Genomic DNA, 7,550 nt, shown 5'->3' with positions numbered 1-7,550 from the left:
TCATGATTAATTGCTTTGGTTTCTATAATTATAAATATTTGTATGAGTGTATTCCTTTGCATTTGCTTCTTTTTTAAAAATATTTATTTTCTTATTTTTCGGTGGACACAACATCTTTATTTTATTTTTATGTGGTACTGAGGATCGAACCCAGTGCCCTGTGCATGCCAGGCGAGTGCGTTACCGCTTGAGCCACATCCCCAGCCCCTGCATTCACTTCTTAAAGTATGTTATATATAGGTTGTCTACCTATTTTGTATTATATTGTACAAATAGTACTTTATTGTTGTACTTCAGTATTTGGGGAATTATTACAGTATTATGTAGATGTTCTTTTACAGTCCTCAAAAAATAACAGAATAAGAAGTCATACAAGGTAACAGGATAACAAATACAATTCTACATGTATTTGTTATGGAAAGTAGTTCACCGTGGAAATCTTTTAAACTAGATATAATAGAGAATCCTGTTATTTTAACCTTTTATAAAGTTATTTTAACCTTTTATCAAACTGGATCTTAGTATATTCATAACAGGTTGGGATATTTGCTTTTCCATCAAAGGAGAAAAAGGAGATATCAGAAGAAATATTTAACTCATAAGAAAAGAATATTGTTGAGGTGGAAGGATTGCAAATTCAAGTTTAAATATGCCAATTTTAGCAAATTCTTACCTATTTTTAAGAACTGTGAAACCAAATATTTGCCAGTATTCTAGTTGATGTTAGTTATAATACTTAATGTACTTTTGTGTATTTTATAGTTTCTTCTTATTTTTAAGTATTCTTTTTTTTTTTTTTTTAAAGATAGAGTGAGAGAGGGAGGGAGAGAGAGAGAGAGAGAGAATTTTTAATATTTATTTTTTAGTTCTCGGCGGACACAACATCTTTGTTTGTATGTGGTGCTGAGGATCGAACCCGGGCCGCACGCATGCCAGGCGAGCGCGCTAACGCTTGAGCCACATCCCCAGCCCCTATTTTTAAGTATTCTGTAATATATAATTGCTAATTGGTTCTTTCCCCCTCTGATAAAGATTGTTGTTTAAGATTAAAAAAACCCTATAATTTATTAATTTAAAGATTACTCTGCTGTTATAGAAAGTGAGATTTTTGGCCTGTATATTCTGTGATGCATCTCTTCAATTTTAGTACATTTAGCTATAAAGTATACAATGAAAAATTTAAATAGATCTTTCTCTTAACTCTGTAAATAAATTCTGTATGGAACAGTTAAGGCTGATTGACAAATGTTAATGTTTTATGTTCATCATGTATAGCTGAGTTCTGGGTCTTATATTGCCTCCTGAGATAGTGCTTAAAAATGCCTGAAAAAGCCAGGCATGGTGACATGAATCTACAATTCCAGCTACTGGGGTGGCTGAGGTGGGAGGATTGGACAATTTAGCAAGACCCCTGTCTCAAAAAGAAAAGAAAGAAAGAAAATAAAATGTTTAGTTCGGTGCTTAACCCATGTTAAGCATTTAAGAAAAAAATTTTGAACTAGAAATTGAACCCAGGGGTGCTGTACCACTGAGCTAGAACTACGTCCAAAGTTCCTTTTTTATTTTTTATTTTGAGGCAGTCCTTACTAAGTTATCCAGGCTGGACTTGAACTTGCAGTCCTCCTGCCTCAACCTTAGGAGTTGCTGGGATTTCAGGGGTGCATCACTATGCCCAGTGAACACTTATATATTGTTTAATCTTGGGCCCTGAGCCCTGTCTTGGGCTTGATTTTCAGTGGGTTTAGGAGGTTGTTCTGGAGAACAGTTGGATATATATTAGCACAATAAACTTGCTTGAAAATGATAGGATATGTATTTTAAATGATAGGATATGTATTTAGAGTTGAACTTACCTTCAAATAAACTGATTTTAGCATCAAATTTTTACTGAATGACATAGACTGAGCACCATACTAGCTGTTCTAAAATAATACAAATGAGTTAAAATTGGAGCCCAGTGTGAACAACAAAGCATATCTGAATGAAGATTACAATAACAGTTGCAGCTGTACTAGGCACTGGGCATACATGGAAATCTCAGATGTGACATTCATCCCTAAATTATTCATACAAGTATTAGTACTGTGCTAACAAAAGTGTATGCTAGGCAAGTGCTGATGGAAGTATTGCACAAAACATATTGGGAACTCAGAAGAGTAACTGATAATGCTAAGGGCTATTAGAATAGGCTTTTGAAAGATAGTGTCTTGAACTAGGCCACAAAAAACTGGAATGAATTTGCCTGTTGGACAAAGAAGGGATGAAGGCCATTCCAGGAAGAAAGCAGAAACACGTCAATGATTAGAACTGGGGGAATAAGATGTATATTTGAAAAAAATGGCTTATTAGGAGAATAGAATAAAGAGTGTGGGAAAGAATGGAATAACTGAAGATGAAGCTGTGAAAGTAAAGTGGAATCACATGTGAAAGGAGTTAAATGGCAATTTGGAAAAAGACTTGGTTCAAAACCTATCTATGCCAGTTTTTGCCCCTGTTGTGAGATCAGATTCTTAACCTCCTTAGGTCTCCTTTTCCTTATCTCTAAAAGAAGAACTAATTATATGATTTAATAGAGTTTTTGAGGACCAAAACTACATTTACCACATGGCAAATACTAAATAAATGGTAGTTATGATTAAAAGAAGTGGCAAGTGGATTTTATCTCATAGTCATTATAGGGCTTCTGAAGAGTTTAAACAGAGAAATGTTTTAATGTATGTTTTAGAAAGATAATTATTGACATGGATTGAAATCAGGAAATAGAACAGTGGCAGTGAGAAGGTACTGAAGGAGACTTAATTGTACTTTAGAGAGTAGAATTGTTATATCTGGTGATAAAACTGTGGGGAATAAAAGGAAGGAAGTATCGGGTATAACAGTTTTTCTGGATGGTGGGGTCCCATTTCCTGAGAGAGTAATCTCAGGAGATAGAACATGTGTGTTTAGGATTTTGTGTGTTCACTGACTTTGAGGTACCTACAAAACATCTGTGTGTGTAAATGTTAAACAGGCTTTTGAATTTTGGAATTCAGGAAAGACTACTGGGCTAGAAATGTAGGTTTAAGAGTTACAGGTTTAAAACTTGTATTAAATCCAAAGAAATGAATGACATTAAGCAGGGAGAGATTTGAAAGTGAGCCAAGAAAGCTAGACAGATCCCTGAAGATTGAAGGATTAACATCAAGTAAGGGAAGGAATTGGCAGAGCAGCTTGTGGAGGAATCATCAGAGATTTGGTCAGAACAGGAAAATGCATTCTAGGGACATAAAAATAGAGTTCAGGAAGGAATATGTCCACAACTTAATGCTGCTGAGGGGTCAAACAACATAGAACTTAAGTGCGTTGGATTTAGTGACAAATGAGTTATGTTTTTTAGAGTGTTTTTAGAGAGGCTGAGGCAAATTTGGGGTTGTCTAGTAGAAGGTGGGAGGTGAAGAAATGGGGATAGCATTGGCAGTTCTTTCAAGTAGGTCATCAGGGAGAGGTAGAAGAGAGGCAGTGAATTTTTGGATGTGGGTGATGTGTGTGTGTGTACGCGCGCTTGCTTGTGTATCTAAGGTGGGGAGAGACTTGGAGGTATTTAAGTCTTACAGGAGGAAACCACTAGCGAGGTGAGAGGATAATTTATTGTATTATGCACCTGAAAAGAGCAAAAAAGGGCATGTGATCTAAAGAACAGATACAGAAATTTAAGAGTGGGAAGGAAGCAGGAGCCAAGGAAAAATGAAGGATGTAGATGTAACTGTTGATTTGGTGGCAGGGAAGTTGAGGGAGTTTTGATTAAAATCAGGAGGCAAAATCTTAGTTAAAGTATAATTAGGTAAATTCAGGGATTTGAGAAGAGGGAGAAAATATGAAAAAGTTTGGGACAGTGGGAGATTAAGCTGATTAGAGAAGCTCAATAAGATTACTGCCCATTTGAGGTTGAAAACCACCAATTCCATTGCTTCAGTAATATTGTTTTATAATTTTATTAATTACTGTTCTTCATCCTTGGTTCAGGCATACAGGTGATAGAGAGTTAATTTTATCCAGATTGGTATTTCCTAAGATATAGCATGAAGAAAAGGGACAAGAGAATTTAGGGGATTGGGAAAAGCAGTTAAAATGAGAAATCATGCTAGCTGAATATGGTGGGGGAATGAAGAAAGGAGACTGATGGAAAGGGAGAAAGTGCTCTGGAACTCTAAGTGCAGTGGAATAATAGGTGTGGTGGGAATAATGGATGAAAGATTTAAGCTGAAAAGTTAGGATGTTGTAGTGACAGTGGGGTGTTGGAATCAAATATTTTAGGCTGGAACAGTTTTGCCCACAGACAAGGTCCAGTGTTTCATCTGCCACACACAGTGAGAGGGATGAATCCCTTCCTTTAAATGTTGAACATACACAGAATAGTGGAAAGGAAGCCTTCTAAATTAGGGACCAAAATTTTCAGTTTATATTCTGGAAGTGAATAGAAGATGATGATTTTCATATGGACAGGTACAAGATGGTGCAGCTGACTTTGAGCCTCAGTGGAATAAGGGTGTTATGAGGAAGTAAAGGAGGAACAGCTGGGAGCAGTAGTGAGGAACCAAGTCTACAGTGGAAGCCAGGTCAACATTCTGATCCTGAGTATGGAAGGTTGAGCAGTTCCCTCCTGAGATGACTGTAAGGGGCCTTTGGGAGTCTAGATAGTACACTACCAAGGTATGGAAGAGCAGTAGGATTTGTTATGGGAGAGGATGAAAGCACTAGTTATGAAAGTGAAAATGAAATATGAGAGGAGCTTTTATCTTGGGCAGTGATGGAATGTGAAATGTTAATGGATGTGATTCTGGCATAAGTGCTGGGGCATCAAAATTTAGTCATGGCTTAGGAAGAGATTTAGTGACTGATTAATGATCTTCATAGTGGATGGCAGCAATTGTAAAGAGCAGCAGTTTAACTGCAGTTCATTGTTGGAGTAAGAGGTTGTAAAGAATTAATACAAGTGGTAGTCTGGTAAGGAAGATGAATGGGCATAGCTGCCGACCTTCCATTTATGCCTTTACTTGAGGTCTCCTTGCATCCTGATATGGTTAATGTTTAACTTTGAGGGGGTTTGTTTTTTTTACAGTTGACTTGGTTCTGACATGGACATGATTCTAGTTTTGGAGCTTGAAAGCATGGTAAGGATTATGAGGAAAGGGATAGGTGTTGTGAAAACTCCAGTTATGAAAAACTCAACAGGAGGGAGATGTGCATAAATACAGATTTGGCAATTATCTGCATTTAGGACTTAAGAAGTTATATTATGTAGATTGAAAAAAAGGAATAGAGCATAGAGTAAAAGATTGAAATCTGGAGAATACCCAAGATGATAATTAAGGTGATTACATGAGATAGTATATATGAAAACACTTTCATATGTGAAACATTTTGAAATCTGCCTGATAAATTATAAAGTCTTTTATTATATCTAAAAAATTGAGCTCTGAATAGTTTAGCTTTATCTTCTTAAGCATTAAAACTTATTTTTTTTGATGGTGGTTGTCTTAGATTCTATTGTGTGTGTACCATTCTGTCCTTAAAGTAAAGTAAGCATTATTAACTTTTGTGTGTGTGTGTGTTACTAGGGATTGAACCCAGGGGTACTGTACCTCCAGGGAACATCTTCAGCTCTTTTTATTTTTTATTTTATTTTTGAGATAGGGTCTCACCAGGATGTCAAGGCTAGCCTCGAACTTGGGATCCTCTTGCTTCAGCCTCCCGAGTTTCTGGGATTATAAGCATGTGCCACCATGCTGGGCTAACATTTCTCGATGATTTATGATAGTTATTGCAAATATCAATATGACTTGGTACCTCATTTCCTTCAATTTCTTGAGTATAAAGAACTAGGCATCTGGTTGTGGTGGCACATGCCTGTAATCCCAGCCACTCAGGATCAGAAGACTGAGGCAGGAGGATGGCAAAATTTCAGGAACTCAGTGAGGCCTTAAATTGGCAAGTTAGCGAGACCTTGTCTCAAATAAATAAATAAATAAATAAATAAATAAATAAATAAATAAATAAAAGGATTGGGGATGTGGCCCAGTGGCTAAGCACCCTAGTGGCTAAGCACCCCTGTTTTAATTCCTGGTACCAAAAAAAAAAAAAAGAGCTATAGGCAATTTTATCTGACATGGACCCAAAGTGCCACAGCCACAGAGTTGGAATTCTTGATCCATTAATTATATGCCCTATAATTTTCCTCTTCTCATTGTCAACTCTTCTTATATCCATTCTAGTTAGGAATCAGATAAATGAGAGTCTTATTTGAAATAAGAATACATGGGTTAATACATGAACCATAGAAAGTTCTCAAGTTTTAGTTTTAGTATGTGGACATTGAACCATTTATTTTGCCTGTTAATAGGAAATTTTTTCTTTTTAAAACTTTTTTTTTAGTTTTATTTATTTATTTTTAGTTTTTTTAGATATTGAAGGACCTAGAGTAGAGGAGGCATCTGAAGTAAAAAAATTTTTCTAAATCATTGAAAGGTATTCATATCTGGTTCCCTTGACCCTTTCTAACCCTATTTCTACCAGTCTTACTCTGTCTCTTCCCTGATGAGTCTCATGCAAATTTTCTACTCCAGTCAGCTGTCCTGTTTCCCAAAATCTAGACTTTCCTTCCTATCATACCCATCTATCCTTTTCTACTTGGCTCCATCCTCAGGCAGACTCCATCATTTCTGTCTGTTTTTCTAAGCATTTTATGCATCACGGGCTTCACATAATTTAAGTATTTTAATATTTATTATTAGTCTACCAGTAAGCTAAGTGAGTCTTAAATTTCAAGACTTGTTGGAATTACATGGATACAAAAAATTAGATTTCCCCAGAAAGTTTGGTGAAGTAAATTTGGAAATCTGCATTTTTAAAAACAAATAATTTGAGAAATCAAGGACCATCTGGTAAATGAATTCCTTTAGGACATTTTTGTATATAGAGCTTACCCACTTTTGTATATAGAGCCCATTATGTAGATGATGCTGAATCAATCAGTTTATTAGGCGAGGCCTTTTAGCATGTAATTTTTGAGTTGAGACTCAGGTTTTGGCAGAATCTTAGAACTTTTAACAAAGGTGTAAAAATAGCACAATATTGTTAGAATTGTTGCCAAAATACTCCTACTAGGGTATATTTAATGGAAAAAGGGTTTTTTTGCAGGGTGGGGGGGTCAGATACTTTTTGGTAAATGCTGCCTTCACTCTCCACCCTTCTCAAGGTACACTAGCATCTTCACACTTCTGAGATTTTGCTATAGGGAAAAAAACTCTTAGATGGGTGCCATAGTGCATACTTGTAATTCCAGTGACATGGGAAGCTGAGGCAGGAGGTTTGAAAGTTGGAGGCCAGCCTTAGCAACTTAGCTAGACCTTGTCACAAAAAAAAAAAAAATGGCTGGGGATGTTGCATCAGTTCTACAGAGCTCCTGGGTTTAAAAAGGGGGGGGGAGGGGGGGAGGGGGGAGGGGGGGGAGGGAGGGAGGGGAGGAGGAAGGAAAGCTCTTTAAACTGCTATAGGTAAAGGATTTTGAGGGC

General features: G+C 36.6%; 1 protein-coding gene across 18 annotated transcripts in view; it reads left to right on the top strand.

Annotated features, from left to right (window-relative positions):
• The first annotated feature begins 203 nt into the window (after nucleotides 1–203).
• The window catches only part of Crem (cAMP responsive element modulator), a 66,736-nt gene continuing 59,389 nt past the window's right edge, over nucleotides 204–7,550 (top strand). For 8 of the 18 annotated variants that reach the window (XM_015483436.2, XM_015483433.2, XM_015483428.2 and 5 more), the window contains exon 1: nucleotides 5,128–5,150. The gene's annotated coding sequence lies outside the window, so the exon portion shown is untranslated. Of the gene's footprint in view, nucleotides 226–1,615; nucleotides 5,151–7,550 lie in introns of those variants that run through there. The other 10 variants (XM_048809075.1, XM_048809072.1, XM_048809070.1 and 7 more) reach the window with 8 other exon arrangements.

Source organism: Marmota marmota, unplaced genomic scaffold (genome assembly GCF_001458135.2).
Source record: "Marmota marmota marmota unplaced genomic scaffold, marMar, whole genome shotgun sequence".
Classification (NCBI taxonomy): Eukaryota; Metazoa; Chordata; class Mammalia; order Rodentia; family Sciuridae; genus Marmota; species Marmota marmota.
Note: the sequence above shows the minus strand (reverse complement) of the source record. Positions and strands in the feature narration are given on the sequence as shown.